Source organism: Giraffa tippelskirchi, chromosome 8, assembly GCF_054371585.1.
Source record: "Giraffa tippelskirchi isolate mGirTip1 chromosome 8, T2T-mGirTip1v1.2.pri, whole genome shotgun sequence".
NCBI lineage: Eukaryota > Metazoa > Chordata > Mammalia > Artiodactyla > Giraffidae > Giraffa > Giraffa tippelskirchi.
In genome coordinates, this window is record NC_137282.1 from 34,353,798 (window position 1) to 34,379,989 (window position 26,192).

General features: G+C 38.7%; 1 protein-coding gene and 1 long non-coding RNA gene across 27 annotated transcripts in view; one reads left to right on the top strand and one right to left on the bottom strand.

The window, feature by feature from the left end:
• Positions 1-26,192, top strand: part of LOC145518172 (uncharacterized) — a 1,384,210-nt gene that overhangs the window by 1,277,343 nt on the left and 80,675 nt on the right. For 9 of the 26 annotated variants that reach the window (XR_014062699.1, XR_014062715.1, XR_014062702.1 and 6 more), the window contains one exon: positions 24,811-24,937. The exons of 7 other annotated variants lie outside the window; for them this stretch is intronic. The gene's annotated coding sequence lies outside the window, so the exon portion shown is untranslated. Of the gene's footprint in view, positions 1-24,477; positions 24,703-24,810; positions 24,958-25,034; positions 25,315-26,192 lie in introns of those variants that run through there. 10 more of the 26 variants (XR_014062711.1, XR_014062676.1, XR_014062682.1 and 7 more) reach the window with 4 other exon arrangements.
• The window catches only part of LOC145518175 (uncharacterized), a 134,367-nt gene that overhangs the window by 23,840 nt on the left and 84,335 nt on the right, over positions 1-26,192 (bottom strand). The window lies entirely within an intron of this gene.

A 26,192-nucleotide genomic window follows, 5' to 3' on the forward strand; every position in this document is an offset into this window, starting at 1 on the left:
ATCCACGTGTCTACAAATGACCCAATTTTGCTCCTTTTATGGCTGAGTAATATTTTGTTGTGCATATGTACCACATCCGCTCTATCGAGTCACCTGTTGATGGACATTTAGTTTGCTTGCATGTCCTGGCTGTTGTAAATAGTGCTGCATTGAACACTGGGATGCATGTATCTTTTTGTATTATGATTTTCTCAGGCTATATGCACAGTAGTGGGATTTCTGGGTCATGTGGTAGGTTCTAATTTTAGTTTTTTTAAGGAACCTCCACACTGTTCTTCATAGTGACTCGATCAGTTTACATTCCCACGAACAGTGAACGAGTGTTCCCTTTTCTCTATATGCTCTAAAGTATTTGTAGATTTTTTTTTTTTGATGATAGCCATTCTAACCAGTGTGAAGTGATATACTTCATTGTAGCTTTAATTTGCATTCTCTAATAATTAGTGATGGTGAACATCTTGGTGGATTTCCACTACTTAGTCTTCTAGTTCTCTGATCCATCCCTCTATCACCTAATCTACTATAGATTCCTTCTAGTGCATATTTTATAGGATCAGTTTTATAACCTTTAGTCTGTTAAATTTGTCTTCATCCTTTCTGCTCCATAGTTTGTTGAACATAATTATGCTCATTATCTTAAACTTTCATTGGGAAAATTAGTTACCTTTATTTCACTTAGTTCTGGAGTTTTGTCTTATGCTTCCATTTGGAAAATATCCCTTTAACTCTTTGAATTGATTACATTTTAGCTGGCCCAGTTGCATTTCTCAGTCTTCAAGTGGCAGCTTTATGTAGGAGGCCCATGCGCCCAGCAGCACAGGCTCCTCTGGGCACCAGAGCTGTATTCTCTACGGCACCCCCATGTTAGCTGTAGGTGAAGCTGTTCCCTGGCCCATTTGGGTCCAGGCCCTATCTTGTGCTTTTTAACCGTTTGCGTGTCTTCTTTGGAGAAATGTCTCTTTAGGTCTTCTGCTCAGTTTTTGATTCGACTGTTTCTTACTGAGCTGCATGAACTGTTTGTATATTCTGGACATTAATCCCTAGTCAGTTGGTTCATTTGCAAATATTTTCTCCCATTCTGAAAGTTGTCTCATCATCTTGTTTATGATTTCCTTTGCTGTGCAGAAGTTTTTACGTTTATTCAGGTCCCATTTGTCAATTTTTGTTTTGATTACTCTAGGAGGTGGGTCAAAAAAGATCTTACTCTGATTTATGTCACAGTATTTTCCCTATGTTTTCCTCAAAGAGTTTTATAGTATTTAGTCTCACCTTTTGGTTTTTAATCAGTTTTGAGTTTATTTTTGTGTTAGGGGCTGATCTGACTTCATTCTTTTACATGCGGCTGTCCAGTGTTCCCAGCACCACTTATTAAAGAGACTGTCTTTTCTCCATTGTATTTTCTTCTTGCCTCCTTGGTCATAGATTAGATGACCGCAGGTATGTGGAACATAGGTACCTGAGCTTTCTGTCCTATACCATTGAAATAGACCTCTGTTTTTATGCTAGTTTCATTGATCTTTGAGTATTCTCTGGGTGTCCTTGACCCTGTAGTGGGCGACAGTGACCAGTGACCGCTGGCTCTTCAGGAGACACTCCAAACCCTGCAGGCAGGTCTGTCCAGGCTCTTCCTGAGTCACTGCTCTGCCCTGGGTCCATTCCCTGTGAAACTCTGTGTCCTCTAAGACTGCAGTCTGTTTCCCCAAGTCCTGGGAGCTCCTGCCTTCAGACACAGATGTTCTTGGGCTCCTCCTAATGTCAGCCCCCAGGAAGGGGAGTCTTGTTAAATTTGTCTTCATTCTTTCTGCGCCAGAGTTTGTTGAACATATTTAAGGTTGTTATCTTAAACTTTTCTGGGATAAATTAGTTATCTTCATTTCACTTAGTTCTTATAAAGTTTTGTCTTATGTCTTCATTTGAAAAATATCCCTCTACTTCGTTGAATTTGTTACTACATTTTAGCTGGCCCAGGCGCATTTCTCAGTCTTCAAGAAGTAGCCTTGTAGGAGGCCCCAGGGCCCAGCAGCACAGTCTCCCCTGGGCCCCAGAGCTGCGTTCTCTGCAGCCCACTTGGGGGCGCCCTATGTTTCCTCCTGGGGCAAGTTTGACTACTGCAGGTTCAGGGGGTGAGGCTGTTCCCTGGCCCAGCTGGGTGCCAGGCTCTGCCTTGGGCTGTGGTTGGTGACCCACTGACAGGCGGATCCTAGGGCAGCTTACTGTGCCATCTGGGGTCCCAGGCTGCTAGCAAGTTTACAAGTGTATTTCCTTTTCAAAGAAGAAATGTTTGTTTTGGCCAATATTTCTAATGCTTATAGTTTTCTTTTCTATCATTTCTGCTCTTTAATTTCCTTTATTCAGCTTATTCTGAGCTTTCATACTATTTGTTTGTTTTCTGTGTCTTAGACTGGTGGAAAATTTAACATAATGTGCCAGATATTCAAAATTCAACTTTGTTAGCAATTTAGCATGTTTTTATGATTTTTGCTTTTACCTAGAATTAGCCTTATGGTACTTTTAGTGTTTCAGTGACATGGAAATGCTTTAGCATCACAATGCTTTGTAAATGCAAATATTCACTTAGTAATACATTTAAAGCAATTTAGGATACAATACTATGACTGATTTATTTTCATTTACTTGTTAAATGTGTAGTTAAGTGTAGATACAGAGAACACTCTAGTGGTTATCAGAGGGGAGAAGGGAAGTGTAGGTACAAGATAGGAGAAGGGGATTAAGGTGTCCAAACCTCTAGGTATAACACAAATAACATACAACAATGTAATACTGTGCTGCATAGGGAATACAGGCAATATTTTATAGCCATTTTAACTGGAGTATAATCTATAAAAATATTGAATCACTGTGTTGTACACCTAAAACTAACATTGTAAATCCACTATACTTCAATATGAAAAAATAATTGTCTTAAATTTTTATGAATAGAGTAATCTAAAATGAGCGCACCCAGACCTCTAAAGAATATTAACCGTTAAGCTAAATTTTCTTGTTTGCCTCTTTATATAATTAAGTGAGTCACATGATTTTAAGTTCTTCACCCTTTAAAACCTTTGTTCTATGGCTAAAGAATTTTGAGTGTACATTTTTCATGAGTTAAAACCTTGAGAAAATTAAGACCACAGCCTTTTAGGTCTAATATACTCAGATAACACTTAATAGATTTAAACATTGCATTTCTTTTAAGTAATAGAAATGAACCTCAAAGAGAAAAGCAGCAGAAACTCCAGAAGTACTACTTTAGAAGTTGCTTCTTTTCATTATTAATTGATATGGCCATAGTACATATTCTATATAACCAAATAATAACAAATGAATAAATGACATTAAAACAAACTTCAAGTGGCATTACAAAGACTACTTTAAAGTATGAGTGAGGTTGCCTAGATATTAAAACCTGCCTACCCATTTCATCCTTTTATCTTTGCTGCTTTGCAGAGATAATTTAGTTCTAAGTCGATATGTTAATCTGTTTTAACTATTAAAATTTCTAACTAAAAAAAAATCATTTCATATTTTAAAATACTCTTGAATAATAAAATAGACTAAATTGGAAACACTAAATACAATAGCACACAATGAAATAATAAGGATTGCTTGGGATCACACATATTTTATCTGAAATATTTTAATGGATTCCCACCTGTATTGTGTAGCATTCTCCCTGTAGTGGTGAAATCAATGGGTCTTTGATTAGTTGCACAGTTGCAGTCATTTTTTAAAGTATTTTCCCGTCACCATTACATTACTAGATATAAACATACATTAACTATTCTCAAAATAATTTTATTAAGACACAGTTGATGCTAAACTGAACAAAACCCAACACAACAGTCAGTAGTGACTCAGATTCTGAATTCTGATATCAATAGTCTTCTCTTTGAGCTCCGGCTCTAAAGGTACCCAACTTGAGTCATTTAGTTCATATTTCAATGTACTTATTTGTGAATGGGGATAAGAATACCTGCCTCATAGTTATTATGAGAATTAAATAAAGTCATTCTTGTCACAGTATTTGATACATTAGAGATATTCAATAGATGCCATAAAATATTGTTAAGTAATTATTAATAGAAAATAAATTGATTCAAGAGCTGCACAATGATGGGAAGTTTGGGATGATTTTGTAATGCTATTAGAGTCATCTAGAGTCATCTGCAATCTTTAATGTAACTCCCCACCCCACCATCAAGACTCTGATACCCATCCTTACTGGCAGGGCAGCGTCCCTCATCCTTCTAAATGAAAGTGAAAACCACCAAATAATAAACCAATTGATCCCTCAGATATCTTGGTGAAGGAGGTCTGCTGCTGCTCTGGTACTCTAGACTGTTCCTCTGAGCTTAAAATTGAGCTATTACCATATGCAAATATTATCTTCAGAATCAAAGTTGAAGTAGACTAGAATGGATCATGTGTATGGTGGGAAATACGCAAACTTATAGTATTGTGTCAACAGGAAAAATAACCTAATATTGTCAAGATTGAAAGGAGTGTTGCTGAATTAAGTATATCAGAGAAATTTAGTCAGTCAAGAATCTGCCTGCAATGCAGGAAACGGATTTGATTCCTGGGTCGGGAAGATCCCCTGAAGAAGAAAATGGCAATGCACTTGGATATTCTTGCCCGGAAATCCCATGGATAGAGGAGCCTGTCAAGGGTACAGTCCATGGGGTCTCAAACAGTGAGAGACATACAGAGAAATTCAGTGGTGTATAATAGCATTATGTAAAGTATTTCAACTGAAATTAAAATCCTCATTGCCTAGTTTTGTGATTACCTGAGAAAAGATAAAAAGCATTTAGTCTGTCATGGAAATATGTTTGATACATGCAGTGACCCAAAAGCCTAGATTTAAAATCATTTTTGCATAGCTTTCATTTTAACAATGTTTCAGTTTACTCATTTCTGAAAAATCATTTTGGTTTTCCAGTGTCCTCCAAAATGCAGAAGCAATAAAATCCCTGATGTTTACTGAATACAGGTTTTGAGATGTAACAAGCTTCTCCGATATAGGTTTCAGTGTTTATAGGCAGTGAAACAAATTTTACTTTTGAATATATTGTCCCATAAGGAGGCTTGTCATATAAATCAGTGGAAGCCTCAAACAATGATTCTTCATACCATCTAATTAACTGGAACTGACTACAAATATTCAACAGCACACTCTAAACAAGTTGAGAGCTAGTTGTCTTATTTATAATCAGTACTAAGTTATATGTATCTTAGCAGACAAAGAGCCACTAAATAACCTTTTTTCTAAGACTGCAAGCACTTTCTATCAGTTTTATGATAGCGCACAAGCAAGTACGTAAGCAGGCACTTCTGTCCTGGGTACTTACTCTCCACACCGCACAGGTGCTGCCATCCTAATCAGGAACATTCCTAGAGAACACATTACCAGATTTTTTGGAAACATGTCTAACTCAGCTCAGGAGCAATTTCTTTTTTGATATGTTCACTTTATTACTTCTTTAAACTATTGGAGCCCATTAGAATTTTGATCTCACTATAAAATAGGACACATCACCACTTTGGTACTTGGTGAATAGGACCAACCAAAAAAATAAATAAATAAAAGCTTTTGAAAGTCACATTTTAAAAACTAGAAACATCTGTCACGATAATTTGAAATAAACAGAATTTTTCTCTACATATTGGTGGAAAATCAGACTAAAGAAGGGTAACAGGGTGATGGCTAGTTAGTCTAGCCTCAGGGTAGGGAAAGGGTCTCTTAATTCACGGAGAGGAGGAATTACAACAAAAGTATGGCAATATTTTGACCCTAAACCATCTATATAGCACCATTTATATAGCAAGTACTTGGATTTGCAATGAAAAACAAAGTTTATGTGTGTGTGTATATATATATATTTTTAAACACAGTTGACTTGTAAGGAGTATGGATACTCTTAGACTGTGAAACATCTTGATGCATTTGGGTGTTCAAATAGTAAATGGGTACTGGGAAAAAGTGGTGACTTGATCTACCTAACAATAAAGAAAATAGAGTTTTAAGGACAATCAAGGATGGACTGAGATGAGCATGAAAGGGACGGAATGGAATGGAACTGGTGAAGTGGGAAGTGGCTGAGCAGCTCACGGAGGAAGAGTGGGGGCAGGTAGGGAGTGAAGTGGGTAGACTGTACCATCATTACTACTACTCTCAGGCTTTGTGCAAGGTGTTTTATTTTTAAAATCTATTTCCACTTTGGGAAAGGAAATAAATTTTGCATGAGACTGTATTGCTTGGGGCCTAACAATGTGAAATAAATTCAGTAGTTATAGAAGGTAGAACAAAAGTCCAGGAGATACCAATATATTATAGGTTCCGAACTATTAGGTATTTACCTCAGACTTTGTGTTTCCACAAGTGTATTAACAGGCTTGTACCAAGCAGGCCTAGAATTCAAGGGACCAAGAAATGGGCATTGATTATGTGTTTCATAATTTAACAGTTTCCTTTGGTGGTTGTTATTTTGAAAAATTATTCCACATTGTACTTGACCTCTGAACACTAAGTTATAGTAGATGTGGAGTATCTATATGAAACCATGGATATTAGAAAAAGAAAATTACAGAAACTCTATTAATGTTATGTGGAAAATGACATAAATCCTGAATGATGATCTGGTATGAGTAGATCAGCTGCTCGATTATGGAAGAGAAAACTGAACAGGGAGATGCACAGTGGGGGCAAAATGAAATGACTCGAACAAACAAATTTTAGAATAGTTGATAAAACATCCACAGACTATTTCATTAAGATGCAAAAAAAAAATCAAAGAATATAGTATTTTCAAAACCTCAAATTGAGATATACTTGACATACAGAATTTTTGTTGTTGTTCAGTCATGTCTGACCTTTGTGACCCCATGGACTGCAGCGTGCCAGACTTCCATGTCCTTCCCTATCTCCTGGAGTTTGCTCAAACTCATGTCCATTGGGGCTTCCCTTGTGGCTCAGCTGGTGAAGAATCCACCTGCCATGCAGGAAACCTGGGTTTCATCCCTGGGTTGGAAAGATCCCCTGGAGAAGGGAAAGCCCAGCCACTCCAGTATTCTGACCTGGAGAATTCCGTGGACTGTATAGTCCATGGGGTCGCGGAGTCGGAAACGACTGAGAGACTTTCACTCACTCACTCACGTCCACTGAGTCGATGATGCCATGAATCGCTCTGTCACCCCCTCTGCTCCTGCCCTCAATCTTTCCCAGCATCACCATCTTTTCCAAAGAGCTGGCTCTTCAGCTCATATAATAGAATGCAGTACTGACTAACTTATACTGTATTGGTGAGTATGGGACAGTTTGAGAATATAGATCTTTCATGATCTCTGAACTTCTGTAGTATTTAAATATCAAACAGATTTGAATATAGGTGTACAGTCTTCTGAGTTGTTTCTGTTATGTGCTTACTAATTCTATTGCATACCATGTAGCATAGCAAGGACACTCTGTATTAAAAAAAAAAGTACCCTGGCAAGTGAAATAGCTATATAATTACCTATAATATTAGAATTTCCATAAGAAATACTTTTTTTCTGATTGCTTCATATCTGAATATTTACATGTTTCATTTTTACCTGTATTCAATTTTTTGAGCTGGGTTGTTAGTTTTATATGTCCAGATTTCTCATCTAAATGTGGCTTTTTGCTTCATCTCTAGCCAAGAATACGAATGGTTTGTTACCACGGGGGACTTATACTTTTCCATCCCAGATATGTACCATTTTTTCTCATTACACACATGGCTCCTTCTGGTTTGGGCTGCTTTTGTGATCTGCATGCGACTCTCATTTGCTCTCAACATCTCTGCAGGTGTACTCAAGGAGACCACAAAACTGAAAAGGGACCCTAGGACTCAAATAGTGCTATTTGTTTTACAAACGAGGAATGTGAACCAATAGTGTTAAATATTTATCCAAGATCAAACTACACGTGTTTGCCTAAGCTAGATCCTCTATTCCATGCTTCTGCCTATTAGTTATATGTTCTCTCCATCTAAGCATTTAAGCTTAAATTTACTCCAAAGAATGGATTACGAAACACTTATTCATGTGCCTAACATTATCTAATAAGAAAAATAAGGTAATGAATAACAAATTCAAGTGACATCTTATCAATAAATCTATGTCCAAATACCACTTTCTTCCAGTAACTTTTCAGAGGTTCTTAAAATTACCAAGAAAGGCTCCTTTCAAGTTAGGTATATGTTTTTCAAATTTCAACATTTCTGCCCTCCTTTTGAATCCCAGCACTTACAAAACCATTGGATGTTTTCTGGTGTCATTCTCAGTACCAAGTTTTATGTTATTCTGGCTGAGTCAGAAAATCAAAAGCTACTTTAAGTATTTCCAAAAGAGAAAGCTTAATTTGGTTGCATAGTGCTATAAAACCAGAAGAGGAAAAACGGAGATGCACACAGATTACTTTCTACAGGCAGCAGCTAACCTGGGTCTGTGGGGGCGGAGGGAAGAGGTTTGGTTAAGTAGCGATGGGGGTGTGGAGGAGGGGATGTGGGGACGGGCCTTAAACTCAGGCAGCTGGTGCTTCTGTCTTAAAGGACAGATTGCTTTGTGTAGGTGCTGGCAAAGCCGGAAGAAGCTGGGAGCTGGAATAAGGAAACCATTTGTTGCTCCACAACGATTCTGACAGAAACCAAACAGGAAAGACATCCTGCCCTTCTGCCTCCAACCTGGTTCCCCTCCAGCATCTTCAGCAAGTTAGGCTAATTAGGAAAGGCCTGCTGGCAGGGAAGTAGAATCTCAGCCGCAGCATCACAGAGAGGGAAGGCGGAGGAAGATGGGCGTGAAAGTGAGAAAGAGCAGCCTGCCCACCGTAGCCCCAAGACTGGGGGGTGGGGGGCAGAACCCTCCCCCGTGACGATGTCAGAAAGGCGGAGAGAAATTAGTAAGTGTGGGCGACGCTTCTGGAGTGTTTAGGGTCATGGTTTACCAAGAAATAGGGCAGTAGCTGGAAGGAGATTTGTTTTAAATCATCTTTATCAAAGTTCATTATGATAAAATCCATCTAATCGAAACACAGAACTCTTTCACCTCATAAAGTTTTCTCAAGCTCCTCGTCTGTCAACCCCATCCCACCCCAAGCTCCACGGTGGGCCTCTCTCGACCAGGCCAACTTAATTCCTATTTGTACAATACCATATCCAGAATACACACATGCTTCTCAACTGCTCATTAACAGTCACAGAGGCCATATCCTGTGCCATTAATAGAGAAGTGTAAAACAGATGAAATCGTGCACACTATGTTCTCTGACCACAAGGGAAGTGACCTAGAAATCAATTATAGAAAGTAACCTGGGAAAGGCTCACGTGGGGGAAAATTAAACACCACACTTAATACGAAATGTGTGTCAAAGAATAAACCACAAGAGAAATTAGAAAACCTTTCAAGTGCACACTATTTTTTTTGAGTAGACAAATTATGTTTAAATGTTTAGATGGAGAGCATGTAAGTAATAGCCAGAAACATGGACTCTAGGATTAGAGGGAGAGTTTAAAGTACAGGATGGGGAGGGAGGTTCTGGAAGGGGAACACATGTACACCCATGGTGGATTCATGTCAGTGTATGGCAAAACCGATACAATATTGTAAAGAAAAAAAGTAAGTAAACTAATTTAAAAAAACAGTACAGTTTAGAAGTTTTGAATATGTGTGGTTATATATACATGTATATACACACATAATAAATAAAGAACTCAAATTGATGACCTAAACTTCTACCTTAAGAAGTTGTTGAAATCTGAAAGTACAAGATAGAGTTTCAAAAGCATTATCAATTATAAATAAATACAATGCCAATAACTTCTTGGTGTGAACACAATTTTAACCAGAATAATATATATTTTTTAACGTTCTTATATTAACTTTTAATATAAAAAGGTTAAAATAAGGTAGTAGTAATATAGTTAGCTAAAACTGACCTGTCTTCCTACTGTAACCTTCTTCATTTATAAGGAAGATGTGATTAAAACTGAGGTTTAGAATATGACTGTGAGGCATTACAACACCTAAAAATGTATGAGATATCAAAAAAGGACAATGGACCATTTGTGGAAAACTCGTTATTAATGTACAGCATTTAGAGCTACTTTGTTGCACCATTCCCAATCAATGCAAAGTAATGGAATCAACTGTTGATTATTTTATAGATCTGTAGGACAGTTCTGAATTCTTACACTGAAGTGTTGTAATATTTCTGGCCGGTAATGACAGTTAGCAAATAGTGAATTTATTATACAACTTTTCTTAGATTCATTCATTCTAAAAGTTACTCTATTTCGGTTGAGTCTAAACAAAGCGATCCTTTTGTTTTTTTAAAGGTGATATAAAAGAAACTACACATTTTTTCTAAAGTATTAATGGACACAGCCAACAGAAACCATTAAAATGACATGAATGCATGTGAAAAAGTTTTCAGACAAAAATATTAATGAAAGACAATAGTGCATTGCTTGGAGCAACTGGAAATTATGGAGTGTTGGTAATGTCATCTGCCTTTGCAAATTTGAGTTGTCTATAATTTGGTTTTCCCTATGATTTAAATAATTTTTTTGATAACTGACTTTGGGACTGATCAGCCAAGTTAACATTTCAGGTTCTTAAACATCTTAATTATCAGTTTGGAAACTTCCAGATTTGTCTTGTTTTAGTGCTAAGTTAGACGCTGAAAATTGGCTAGGTCTGCAGATACACATTCTCCCATAATTATCGCATGTGTCAAGTTTTCAAATCTCTGCCTTTGTTATCGATTGGGAATATTTTACTATCTGTGGGATGACATTATTAGTATGTTAAGAGCTTTATAGGGATTTCTATTGTAAGTTAACAGTGGGAGTCTCCTGCAGTCTCCCAGCCTCTAAGACAAGCATCACACTGATTCAGGTCCCTGTTCCATATCCTTCAGAATATCTGGTGCTATCCTTGTGAATATTTTGGAGATTCCTAAGAAAGCAAATATTCTTATAGTCGGTTGTTTCAGAGATCTTTCTTTCACAAGTGCTGTCTTTAGTTTTCCCTTTCTTCATTCATGTATGTTCCTTGGTCACATTCTTTGGGTCAGTATACACATATATACACACCTACGCACACGCATGCACACAGAAGCCTACGTCATTGTGTAGAGTCTGCTGATTAGGAAAAGTATCCATTTGGCCTACAGGATTCGACTGAAATTAGTGGTAACAATCAGCAAGTGATACTAAAACTCTCAACGTCCTTTGTGTTCTTCTCCTCTATAAAGGAAAGGGAATGAAAACAATCTCAGATGGAGGCAGTGACGTAGAGCTATCGCTGTTTCTGAGTGGAAACAGATGTATAAACGGTGTCCAAGGGGACAGAGGGCAGGGCAGCCAGGCCGAGGTCCGTGCCCTGATGGCCACAGGTGCTCTGCTCTCTGGGGGACAGTGCCTCCTTCACCTGTCACTACAGACACTCACCTGCAAGGCTTGCTCTTTTCAGTCTCCTCCTACACTATTTAACAAGCTTCCCTGAGGACTTCCACTCTGGTAAAGTGAAAGTCGCTCAGTCATGTCCGACTCTTTGCGACCCCAGGGACTCTACAGTCCGTGGAATTCTCCAGGCCAGAATACTAGAGTGGGTCCTTTCCCTTCTCCAGGGGATCTTCCCAACCCAGGAATCCAACCAGGGTTTCCTGCATTGCAGGCAGATTCTTTACCAACTGAGCTATCAGGGAAGCCCTCCACTGTGGTAAGCATGGTGCTAAAAACCATAAGCATATTCATGGATAGGATATAGTCTCTGTTTTCAAAGAGACCTAGACAATAGACAGTGGAGTCCACGATAGAATGAGAAGGAAAAAGTGAACAATGCCAGTCAAGGGGTGTGGGGAGTTCAGAGACAGCACAGATGAGATTGAAGTGACGTGAGGGAGTGGACAAGAGTTATGCCTGAGCTGTTTCTCTTCTAAGAACAATGACCCTTAGTAGTGGACTAATCTTCCTGCCTCACTGATGTGCTTAGTCATTCAGTCGTATCCGACTCTCTGTGACCCCATGGACTGTCGCCCACCAGGCTCGTTTGTCCATAGAAATTTCCAGGCAAGAATACTGGAGTGGGTGCCCTTTCCTTCTCCAGGAATCTTCCCAACCCAAGGATCGAAGCCAGGTCTCCTGCATTGCAGGCAGATTCTTTACTGTCTGATCCACCAGGGAAGCCCACACACTCTACAGGGGTTCTTAGGAAAGCCTCCATTGAGTAGGTGTACTCCTTTCGAGGATCAAATTGTTCCAGATGATTCCATTGTGGAAAAATGTCAGAGAGCAACTTAACTAACACAGTTTCAAGAAGAGTGCTGTAGCAGGATTTAGGAGAAAGGTACATCCCATAGTAGTCTCATAGGATGAGGCTGTACCACAAAAAGAGTCCAAACTAAGCACATCCCAGTATAATCCACATCAGGGGATCCCACTTCCTACAGTATTCTTTGGTCACTACTTCAACATTTACCATAATGCTTAAAGGTTTCTAAGTAGGGATTCAGTATTTTGCTGTTGATATTAATTACAGCAGAAATAACAGTATATCTTGTTTTTACAGTCAGCATAAGAACCTATGGGCTTCCCTGATGACTCAGTGGTATAGAATCTACCTGCCAATCCAGGAGATGTGGGTTGGGTCCCTGGGTCGGGAAGATCCCCTGGAGAAGGAATGACAATCCACTGCAGTACTCTTGCCTGGGAATCCTATGGACAGAGGAGTCTGGCAGGCTGTAGTCCATGGGATCACAAAGGAATCAGACAAGACTTAGCAAAGAATCAGACATGACTTAGTGCCTAAACAACAAAAATAAGAACATGTGATTCTTAATTTTCACATAAGGGACTTAAATCACTCTCCTATCAGTAAGATTAATTTGACATTGCTGAAAATCCCAGCCATTCTTCTCTGATAGTCATCACATACGTGATGAGACCACACTCTTCAAGCTCTCAGAGTTCTAAAGAGGACTTCAACCATAATAAAAACAAACATGTAAATATGTATATGAAAACAGGGTCACCAAATGTTTTCCTTTTTTTTTTTTTTGTTTTCCTCTGTAATTTTCTCATTGATGTTGCATAGACATTTTCTTCTCAAATATTCACAACTCTTTTGTGGTTAGTCGCTCAGTCCTGCCCAACTCTTTCTGACCCCATGGACTAGTTCTGGAGTGCAGATGGTAGCTTTTTCCCTTCTCCAGTGGATCTTCCCAACCCAGAAATCAAACCGGGGTCTCCTGCATTGCAGGCGGATTCTTTGAAATTAAAAGACACTTGCTCCTTGAAATAAAAGTTATGACCAACCTAGACAGCATGTTAAAAAGTAGAGACATTACTTTGCCAACAAAGGTCCATCTAGTCAAGGCTATGGTTTTTCCAGTAGTCATGTATGGATGTGAGAGTTGGACTATAAAGAAAGCTGAGCACTGAAGAATTGATGCTTTTGAACTCTGGTGTTGGAGAAGACTCTTGAGAGTCCCTTGGACTGCAAGGAGATCCAGCCAGTACTTCCTAAAGGAAATCAGTCCTGAATATTCAATGGAAGGACTGATGCTGAAGCTGAAACTCTAATACTTTGGCCACCTGATGCAAAGAACTGACTCATTGGAAAAGATCCTGATGCTGGGAAAGATTGAGGGCAGGAGGAGAAGGGGATGACAGAGGATGAGATGGTTGGATGGCATCACCAACTCAATGGACATGAGTTTGGGAGTTGGTGATGGACAAGGAGGCCTGGTGTGCTGCAGCCCATGGGGTCACAAAGAGTCAGACACAACTGAGCGACTGAACTGCACTTTTGTGGTTCTTTGTGGATGTGCACTGAGTGTGCAACACTTGAGTCACCGGTGAGCATGTTCCTGAGATCAGGCAAGATGACACTCGGCCTTCTCATTTCAGAGCCTGCACCACAAATGTGTCCTTTGTGTAGTACATTTATTTACCTACACTTTTCATAGTTGTGTGCTTTTCATTGGTGATTTTGTATGGAAAGGGCCCATTTGTAGTGCTGAAATGCTGTCTAGTGTTTGTAACAGTAAGAAGGCTGAGATGTGCCGTATGAAGAAAATTCGCGGGTTAAATAGACTTCCTCCAGGTGTGAATTAACAAATCACCACTACGTTTTATATAAGACGTCTAAATAAAACATACATAAGACAAGGCTGTGTCTTTAGGTGGATGAAAATGTGACCCAGATCTCACAGGAACTGTCTACCCCCACGAGCGATGGTTCAGTGTTTACACAGACTTTACAGAATTACCTCAACAAGAGTTGACTTTGTCCATATTCAAGAAAAGATTTTTTTTAAACTTTGTGAATTTACCAAAATAATAGAAAGAGGTATAATGAGAATCCACATTTTCTAAGTACGTAATGTTCACTAAACTCTGTCCAAAGTATAAAGCAAATGCAAATTTACTTGGTCTTCACAACATGATGATGTAAACAAATGATCAGAAACATCAGATAACTTTCAAAGAACATACAGCTTGTAGGTAACACAGCAGGGGCTGAACATATCTTTGTCTTCAGATTGTATATACTTTTTATTACAGCCTACTGTCTAAAAAGAGTTTCTAAATTCAGGTGTTTTACATTCCTAAACGTGAGAGACATTTTGAGTCTGAACTTCAAACTCAATGTTTTCTCTACCTCTCCCCTAATTGGCCCTGCACACTTCTTCATAACAATTAAATATATATGCATTTCTAGCTGTGTTTCACCTTATTATCTTTGGACTGAAATCCCAGTTAAATCCTCCTCTTCTCATTCTATATTCTGTTCTGTTCTCTAACTTCTCAATTCTTAATACCAGTCTTTAAGTTATTTTCTCTTCTATTTTTTTTTTGTTCAAAAATCAAATTCTGCAGCTGCTTATAATTCCTCTGCAGGTGCCACTGATAGATAATTATTCCCTGTGGGTTTCTAGTACAATTCCACCAGGCTCATTTATCACATACAATTACATCTATTCTACTTTTAAAATGTTTTTTGTTTTGTTTTGTTTCTGGTAGACTTACAAGAAACATCATTATATCAATTTTCAACTAACATCTGTGGATAAAAAGCATTATAATACAAAAGAAGTGTCTTCAGGGTGCAGCTCAACATTATGTTTCTTTCTGTACTGCCTAAATAGTACTACACTCATTTTATTGTCTTGAAATTTTGGAGGAAAAGAGAAAGAAACAAAGCTTATTTTACCATGATAAAACTTGATAGAGTATGGTTTGCTATTAAGGGCTCGAGGTTGGCAAGAGAGGAAACAGAACAGTGATTTACTATACAAAGTGCTCACAATAAAAAGCAGCTTGTAGCCTAAGTTCTTTTTTAAATATAAAAATAAGCAAGAGAGGACCCCCAATGAACTCACTTCCAGTAACTCCCAAGCATGCCACAGACAAGTACAGTGAGCTTGAGAGGTATGGATGATGACACGTAGGAACAGACCACGCTTTTCTGGGTATTTATGTCAGTCCTAATGTTAAAGCCTTTAAGAAGGAAGGGGAAAGCATTTCAGCTAATATGCTTATATGGAAATCTTTCTTTAAAAATTGGTTGAGAAGCATTGTGTTTTTTATCATAAGCTAGCCTATACTATTTTAAACTGGTCAGAGAGGAACAGTGCTTGAAAATGGAAGTGATTATAAGAACTCTTTCTGATAACAAAGTAATTGTGTAGTTTTATGGATTGCTTCGCTGAATCAGCAAGAGGAATTTTCCATCAAAATGGCTTGAGAGTCAAGATTAGGAACAGAACTCCCTTGTAAAAATTGGGAGATATTTCCATAAAAGCATAATCAAATGGGTCTGAATGTATAAATTTGGAGTAAAAGAGAACACGAGAGGTTCTGTTGCTGTGTTGGGAGAAATATTTTTAGAGGAATTCTAAGAATCCACAGGGAAAACTGGGTTTGGGACTTTTAAGATTGAGGAAGTTCTATCATTTCAGGTTATTCTAGAGAGTCTTTTAGGTGATCAATGTATTTCTAAGTAACAGAAAGAGATGGAGGGTTTGAAGAATCAAATTGTATTTTTTGTTTGTAAGAGACTTGTTTTGGCTGGAAGAAATGAGAGAATCTTTTAGAAGATTCTGGAGGGGGGGATAGTGAGAGGCAGAGAGAGGAAGGAATAGTGAACAACACGTGAACTTCCGCATTCACAACACAACGCCCTCGAGTCTGAGAGGCTGCAGAGAGAAGGTGAAGAGATGCTTACCATGAAGTTCTCTGGGAGAGGACCATAAAGGAGGAGACTGAATTTCTGACCTGACAGGGTGACAAAATATATTCTTTGTACTTGTGGACAAGTTGGAGGATGGATTTTGGGGGGGCTTCCCTGATAGCTCAATTAGTAAAGAACCCACCTGCAATGCAGGAGACCCTGGTTCGATTCCTGGGTTGGGAAGATCCGCTGGAGAAGGGATAGGCTACCCACTCCAGTATTCTTGGGCTTCCCTGGTGGTTCAGCTGGTAAAGAATCTGCCTGCAATGTGGGAGACCTGGGCTCGATCCCTGGGTTGAGAAGATCCCCTGGAGAAGGGAAAGGCCACCCACTCCAGTATTCTGGCCTGGAGAATTCCATGGACTGTACAGTCCATGGATCTCAAAGTGTCAGACACAACTGAGGGAATTTCACTTTCACTTGGAACATGGGTTTATCACCTGAAATATTCTGAGAACATGGAGAATCCACCCTTATAAAATAACTCAAAGTCTCCTCTTAAATCACTGCCTCAGTTAGAGTGGTGAGATATCCTGGAGCATCAGTGAGGGTGGCAGAGATGAAGGAAAAAACAGCACGTGACGCATTGTTTCAAGAGCTCAGGGAAGCATCTATGTACAGCCCAAGCTTGGCTGGTGAAGTTGGGTAAGAAAGTGAACACTTCAGAGGCTTCCTTCTCTAGGGAGGTGCCCAGAATTTGAGGAATCATTGAAGGCTCTCACAAAAAGACTAGGATTAATAAGAGTAATCGATCAAACACCAGTTGTTGGGAACATAATGGGAGTTTAAGCAAAAAGTATGTGGCTGGGAGCGAAAAGTTTTAAAATTACCTGTCTTCACAGGAAACATCTAAAGCTCCAGGAATTAAAATAACTGCCCATTGTGATCTAATCTAGATGCATACTTTCCACCACTCTAATTGCAAGTGGAAGCCTTGCTGAGACAGTGAAAAACTAGACAGCTCAGAGTTCAACTTGTTTGCCATATTACAAAGCATATAGCATTTGATTTTATATTTCTTTGTGATGTACCTTTGTGTCTATCTAGTTTACTTTTCTCTGAATTCCCCTCTATTTCTGTCATCTTAATCAGATATTTTTCCATCTCCTTTAATAATTTTATAACAGGATAATGTATAAATAAATATATTTTAATTCTTGCTTTATTGGATTTTCAAGTTCACGTTCCTCTAACAGAAGGCAGTTTACTAATACTGCTTGGTTATTTTTATCAAGGCATATATTGTCTTGGAGCCATAATGATTTTCTACACCATGACACTGAGTAGTTATAATTAGGTACTATGCATATTTACAGGGTTAGCATTGCCACCTGATAGCAACATCCACAAATGTTAGTTCACATCCCTAAGGTGACCTATATTCAATATTAATCAAGTGTGCAAATACACCCACAATGTAGTACACTGTAGCTGTTTTGATATATACTTGGAATATACAAAGCAAATAGGCTGAACACTGAAAAAAGTGACAAATTTAACAGCATTCAGTGTCATTTTGAAAATAAAAGCAGTGAACCATTGCTGTATTTTCAGCTACTAATGTACACAGAATAGAATATCATTTTGTGTGAAGGTGAATTAAACCTATTTTCAACTTTAATAGCAATAACATTTTTTTCAAAATTGCTCTGATAATTCATCAAAGAGAAAGGAAAATTTTAGCAAAGGGTATTTTTCCTTTCAGTTAAAATGTAGGCACTCCCAAACTAACAGTGAGAATATTGGGGGAAAGCTGTGAGATCAGAGTTTTTAAAACCACCAGAGATTTTGATGTAAAGAAACCTAGATAAACTGAAATCCAGAAATAAACAAGATACAAGGCTGCCTTCAATCCTTTAAGACTGGTAGCAGAAAGAACCAACCAGACTGGGGTAAAGAGAATCCAGATATGTTTAATGAGCTTCTCCTAGCTGTCTGTGGCTTGTAAGATGAATTCAGACTCAAAATAGAGACAGAAAGTCTGTCCCTGCCCACCAGTTCCTTCCTACAGAGCCTTCTCTATAGGCATGGGGTCAGGTGAGTGTAGGGAAGACCTGAAAGTGATGACTGTAACCCTCTTCCCAAAGGTACATAGAGTCTTCCTGAATGCACATCAACAACCTACCATGCTGGGAGAGCATCAAAATTGAGCCACGTCAGCTACAGATGGACATGGCCTCCACCTTGCCTGGAGTAGAACGGAACTCCTGCCAATGGCATGCAACTCCTAACACTGGGGGTGGAGCAGAGAGTCAGGTTCAAGAGCCCAGAGACATACCTAGTGATCCAAAAAGCTAGCAACTGTTCTGTTCAGAAAAACAGAAGAGAAATCAACCATGGTTTGGAAAACTGGTGACTGGACCACACAACATAGATCCCTTGCAAACCCTGCTGAAGGAAAAGTCCTAACCCTGCCCTGAAAATAGTGCAGTCCAGTGGGGAACTGAGCCCCAAATAAAGCTGCAACAAGGTCCAGAAATACCTCATCTATTGATCGGACTGACGGATCTGCTACACTAGCAATCTGTGTGGTGAAGAAAATCTGTAGATAAGTGTAGATAAGGCAGGCCCCCCTTTCTTGGTGAATTTTATTTACTTTTGTACTTACTGTTGTTTTACATATATACAGTGGCAGGAATGCAGTAGATAATTATGAGACCGGAAGAAGCAGGAAATATGATTCATAATCGAGGGGGGAGATAAACAATAGCAGCAGACCCACAGATGACCCAGAAGCAGGAACCAGCAGATAGGGACTCCAAAGTAATTAGAATAAATATGTTAGAGGATCTAGACAAAAAAGCCAGGAGATATCAACAGAAAAGTTCTATAGGAAATTATATATAAGAATGCAAATACCATAAATAAATATTTGATTTGATTTCATCATAATCTCACTTGTAGAAAAGCAGCAGAAATGTGTGAACTGAAAGCATATATGTACATTGAGGGCAGGAGGAGAAGGGGACGACAGAGGATGAGATGGCTGGATGGCATCACCGACTCAATGGATATGAGTTGGGGTAAACTCTGGGAGTTGGTGATGGACAGGAAGGCCTGGTGTGTTGCAGTTCATGGGGTTGCAAAGAGTCAGGCATGACTGAGTGACTGAACTGAACAATGTATACAGGTTAAGTAAGCAGAGCTTCAGAGATTTGTGGAATTAACTTGTGTATGATTGGAGAACCAGATGAAGAGAGAACAGTTTTGAAGAGATAATGTGAGAATTTTCTAAAACTGACGAAAAAACATGAAGCCATAAATCTAAGAAGGTCACTGAAACCCAAAAATTGTAAAACAGCAAAGAAAATCAAACTTAGGCACCTCTTCTTAAAACTTCTAAAAAATTAAAATATTAAAACCTAGAGATTAAAGATACTGCACATAGTGGGTAAGTGATATAAATGACAGATGAGGATCTTCAGAAACAATGGAGGCCAGAAGATGGAAGAATGTCATTTTAAGTGATGCAAGTAGGAAAAAATAAACTAGCAAGTACTTGTAAATTTAGAATTCTATATCCAATGAAAACATCCTTCACACGGCTGTATTCAAAATGAATAACCAACAAGGACCTACTGTATAGCACGTGGGACTCTACTCAATGTTTTATGTGCCAGTCTGGATGGGAGGGGGATTTGGGGGAGAATGGATACATGCATATATATAGCTGAGTCCCTTCTCTCTTCACCCGAAACTACCACAACATTGTTAATCAGCAATCCCCAAAGCAAAATATAGTTGTTTTTTTTAATGGAGAATAAGTACAGCTTCATACCATCAAACATCTGAGAGAGTCATATTCCAGTAAACTAGCAGCATGAGAAGTGTTCAAAGATCTCTTAGTCCTAAAGAACAGCAGCAGTAGATGGAAGCCCTGATCTACAGGAAGGAATAAAAAGTGACTTAAATTATAAATAACTATTTAAACAAATATTTTCTTTTTTTTAGTATATATTTTGGTGGGCAGAATAATGGCTTCCTAAAGATATCTAAATGCTAACCCCCCACATTTGTGAATGTTTAATTATATGGCAAGTGGGAATTAAGGCAGTGGATGCAACTCCATCTGCTCCTGGGGCTGACCTTAAATAAGACAGTGGCCAGGCTTATCCAGGTGAAGCAGTGTAAACACATTCGTTCTTAAACACCGAAGGGGCAGACAGAAGAGTCAGTATCAAAGTGATGTGACGTGAGAACTATTAATGTTTTCACAAATATTACCGAATAAGTTGTTAATAAATAACTTAAAAATTGAAGGTGGAAACTTATGGGAAAATAAATGAATACTCAGTGCTCTAATCCAGCTGCTGCTGCTGCTGCTAAGTCGCTTCAGTCGTGTCCGACTCTGTGCGACCCCATAGACGGCAGCCCACCAGGCTCCCCCGTCCCTGGGATTCTCCAGGCAAGAACACTGGAGTGGGTTGCCATTTCCTTCTCCAGTGCATGAGAGTGAAAAGTGAAAGTGAAGTCGCTCAGTCGTGTCCGACTCTTAGCGACCCCGTGGACTGCAGCCGACCAGGCTCCTCCGTCCATGGGATTTTCCAGGCAAGAGGACTGGAGTGGGGCGCCATTGCCTTCTCCCTCTAATCCAGCAATAGTGTACAATTCCTCTTTGGTGGGCATTTTGTCATAGTGAAGATCAATTAGCCTAAGAGTAATCGTGGTTCTTGGGGTAACAGTGATGCCCCAGGGTCTGCATGTCATGTGTGACACAGCAACATCTGACTACTTTCTTTTGGAATTTGTAGGGCTGCCCAGGTGGCTCAGTGGTAAAAAAAAATCCACCTGCCAATGCAGGAGACGCACGTTTGATCCCTGGGTCAGGACAATCTCCTGGAGAAAGAGACGGCCACCCACTCCAATATTCTTGCCTGGGAAATCCCATAGATAGAGGAGTCTGGCTGTCTACAGTCCATGGGGTCACAAAGAGTTAGGCACAACTTAGCATGCACACACAACAAAAATCTTCCTTATGATAAGAAAGCTGTTCTTTTTCCATGTGTGATCCTTATAAAGCAGAGAGTTTACTGGAAAATGAATAACGTTATAACTACTGCCTTAATTCACGTGGCACTGTGCTAGGCTGGGGATGCAACAATGAATAAATAGAAATCATGTGTCCACCCTGTCACTTTCACCTAATCATCTGTACTGAGATGCTATAGTGCTATAGTTTAGCATTAAGATTCCTGTCTAGGTGCAACAGTCTTACTTCCATTATTACAGACTACTTAAACTTTCAGAACAGAACACAAGAAACAGGTATAACTTATTATATTACAAAGTGATTACAGTCTAAATCTGCAATGTAATGAGTAACGCTGTACATTTATACACCACTAAGCAGAACTAATGGCATCTCTCTTGATACATAACTTTTGTCATCAGGCTGCACTAGTCAGCTGAGATCAGAATCTACCACTCACACCGGTTTGGGTCCCTGTGTTTCCCCTGTCATGTGTAAAATACATCCCTAGGATGACATGTCAGTGTTCCCTTTTTCTTGGTGAACTCCACCAGTCTTTCAGGGTATGCCTCTTTCCTTTTCTCTGAACACTGACTGTGTAATAATGCTTGCCTTCGATGACTTTTTTTGAATGGCAATGCAACATGCTGGTTGAGAACATTCCTTTATATTCAGACTGCCTGGGTTTGAATCCATTTACCAATTATATAACCAAAGATAAATTATTTTCCAGTGCCTCAGTTTACTTATTGAGAAAATAATGTCTTCTATCTCAGAGAGTTGTTGAGAATTAAATCAACGCATGCAAAGTATTTAGAATCAAAGCCAGCACTTAGGTAAGGCTGAAAAATCAAAGCAATAAACACATGTTTTTGGCCCCTTTGAATTGCCTAGCTTCCAGCTATTGATGGAAGCCCCTGACTGAGAGCCATTCCATGGTCACTTGCCAGCCATCACAGAAAAGTTTGGAATCTGTAAAGACAGATTCTATGAAAGACAAAGACACAGATTCTACAGAGTTTTGCCCTAGAGGCTCCAAGGGACCTCCCAGGAGAGTACTAGGTATATGGTTACATTTCCCTTCTTAGAAAAAAAAGCCCCAAACTTCCACACAGAATTCATTTGGGAGACACTACCATAGTAACACATTTTACTCTAGTGTCCAAATTCTATCATTTTGCCTATTGATAAAACTGACATATGCTAAGATGGGAACAAGACAGTCAACTTATCAAGTCTATCCTGCATCACAGAAAAGACAGTAACAGTAATGTTTTCTGTTGTGTTCATATGTTTAAGCCAATTATGGTAGCACTTTGGAAAGTATCAAAGACCCTACATAGAAGGGTACACCTGATGAGTTGGAAATTAATGGGTAAAATGATCAGAGATGCGATGGGTATTTATCTTACTCCTGCCGATTTAATAAATAAGGACTGATAAAAGAGCTTACATTAAATCATACTAAACTGTTCATCTCATTGGTCTAATAAAGCCAACTGACAAGAGTGTGTTGTTGTATGCTGGCAAGATATACACTAGATTGAGTTAGGAAAGTAAGAAGAGACAGAAGACTTTTCAAAATAGCTCCAAATCTATTACAAGCCCAGGGGTAAGAGTATGTTTAAAACCTTTAAGATCAGCACAGAATAAACTAGAGTATGCTGTAAGTAAAAAATAATCCCCTACTCTCAGGGGCTTAAAATCACAGGTGTATGTTATTCATGCAGAAGTTGACTCTATATTTGTGTTACAATTGCCTAGGCAGAAAGAAGGCATTATGGCTAACCATGCACTGAATGTTAAGGTTCCACCCAAATGTATTATGTCACTTCCACTCATGTCAGGCACCGAATCAAGGGGCAAATTTACACTTAATTCAATGACTGTAGGGAATCTCAGTCCATTTGCACCAAAATATTTGATGAACACCACTAATGACATCATCCATTAAATGAGTCATTCATGAGGAATGACTTTCATTCCCAAACACTGAAAATCTGTCTTTAGCTTAATTTTCATTAGAAAAATAATACCCATCGTACCTCTACCAAAGCAAAGTTGATATATCAAGATTAACTTTCTAAGAGGTTCCATCTGTACTTTTATTACATTTTTCTAAGTGTGGTAGAGCACTTAACATGGGATCTGCCCTCTTAGCAAAATTTAAGTGTACGATTCTGTACAGATGGTATTGTACCCACATCTCTAGAAATCTTTCATCTTGCGTAACTGAAACTTTATACCCACTCGACAGCAATTCCTCAGAAGGAGTTGCTGGTTTATATCTCTCATTTAATGGATGGATGTAATTTCAGCATATGAACTAACCAAATTTATTTTCCTTAGCATGATGGATATTTACAGTTTTTCAACATTTGTGCTATTAAAGATAATATTGCATGTACATTTTTACCTACTTATCATTTCTATAGAGATTCTTAGAAATCAAATTGCTGAATTATAGTTGTTTATTGTTACTTTAAACAGACACAGAAAATTACTTTCCAAAGGCTTATCAAATTTGCTCACCCATAAACTATAAAATAGCCTCATATTTCTATTTGTTTAAATTATGTGGTTGTCAATTACTTTTGTATTTTTAAAATTTGAAACAATAATCTTAGTCGTGTTACGGTAAAAAAAAAAAAAATCAGCTTTTACCTTTTTTTGCTCTGCTAGAAAACTCTTGGTAAATAATAAATTCCACAAACAAAACAACTAAATGAAATATATCTTGTTGGTAAAATTGAAATTTGCAAATTTGAGACCTGGAAAAAACTAGATCTGGCAAAATTAATAAAATTAATGCCAAAAGAAAGTGACTGAAAATACATTAAAATTTTTATTGATTAAAAATTAATGAAAGGATTTAATACAGATGTATTTTGGATTGTGAAATTTTGATCCACACCTGATGAAAATTATTTTAAGGATATCAGTCCAAAAATGTGGAATAAACTAAAAACATATAAATGGTGCTATTAAAAAAGCATAACACAAGGGTTAAATTGGCTGAATTTCATTGGAGGGTGGAATATGTATTTTGCAATGAAAATGCAGTAGGTAAATTTTGGTATAAATCTGATTGAAAGGATTATATACATAATCAACACCCTCCGGCTGTTTGGAATCAAAATGGAAAGGCAAATAGATATAAAGTGTTCAAAATTTCTTGTTCAAAACTTGGGAAAAGGAAATGATGCTACTGAGCTCCCTTACGAGGCATTATTCTCTGCTCCCTGCAGCCTCCTGTGCCAGGAAGTGAGAGCCTCAGAGTCAGACAACCTCAAGGGGGCACAAAATTCAAGACACCAAAATAGAGTTGTTTCTTCTGTTTCCTGTCGTCTTACCATCTGGGATGGACTGGACTGTGTCCCTCCAAAATTCATGTTGAGACTTTTACCCTCTATGTGACTGTATTTGGAGTCCAGGGTTTTTAGGGAGATAATAAAGGATGAATGAGGTCGAAAGAGTCCTAATCCAATAGGTGTGGTGTTATTACAAGAGGAAGACACACCAGAGATTGATCTTTTCTGATCTCTCTCTTGTTCCCTGTCTCATTCTTCGTGCACGCACAGAGAAGCCACGTGAGGATACAGCAAGAACTCTGCCAGCTACGCCGGAGACAAGCCCCACCAGAAACCTCCCCTGACAGTGCCTGGATCTTGCACTTCCAACTCTAGAACAGTGAGGAAATACATCCAGGTATTTAAGGCACTCTCTCTGTGATATTTTCTATGGCATCCCTAGCAGACTAATACACCATTCTAAGATCTCTTTTCTGTCTTGCTATACCTTATAGGGGCTTCCCAGTTGGCTCACCGGTAAATAATCCACCTGCCAATGCCTGCCAATGCAGTAGATATGAGTTCAGTCCCTGGGTCGGGAAGATCCTCTGGAGAAGGAAATGGCAACCCACTACAGAGCAGTCTTGCCTGTGAAATCCCACAGACAGAGGAGCCTGGCAGGGAGCCTGGGGCCATCGGGCCACAAAAGAGTCAGACAAGACTTAGCGACCAAGTAACAACAATTCCTTATAGACGTCTTCATTCTCTTCATAAACGGGACAGTCTTGTATGTAATTGCTTCCTCTGATGTTGTTACCATACTTCATAGAACAAATTCCAACTCCCACATATTCTTGTGTAGCATTTTGCTATAACCTATGGCCCAAAAGTAAGCCTTCCAATACCTCCAGGAAAGGTAAGCACGTTGAGCTGTTACCACAAATCTGAACCACAAACACCTAATTTCTCCAAGCTTCACAGGCCAATGAAAGAATTAGAAATGAATGGCAAAGGTGAAAGCACAAACATGGGTGTAGTCTAAAAAGAATGTAATGGAAGGAAATATATATATAATGGCCTTGTGTGTCAGTATATTATCTCATTTTATTATAGAAAAACTGATGAAAGCAAAGCCATATCCTAATGGAAAGCTATTTTTTATAATTAAGAAACAATTAAAAATTTTCCAAATAACAAAATTCTGAGGGAATGATTTCACTGTATTTACCAATCAAGTTATTTCTTTCTTGAGAGTTCAGGTAGAAAACAGTGAAATAAAAATATAAGTATGATCACTTGTAAGCAAATATACAATTAATGAATTTTTGATGATTTACTCATCTATTATTTAGAACCTATACACTTCTGAAAATTTTCAAACCTTTTATTATAAAGGAAACACGTATCTTAGCGTACTTTTGAAAGCTGGAATAATAACTGGATAAAACAGGTGTGTCTTAAGTTTGGGGTTTTGTGCTGTGTTTGGCCTCAGTCGCTTCAGTTTTGTCCAACTCTTTGCAGCCCCGTGGACTTCAGCCCGCCAGGCTCCTCCGTCCATGGGATTCTCCAGGCAAGAATACTGGAGTGGGTTGCCATGTGAAATTTAACTTCAACTAAATGTGGTTATTACCTTTGTTCACAAATTCTAACTCTGAGAATTCAGGCAAAAACAA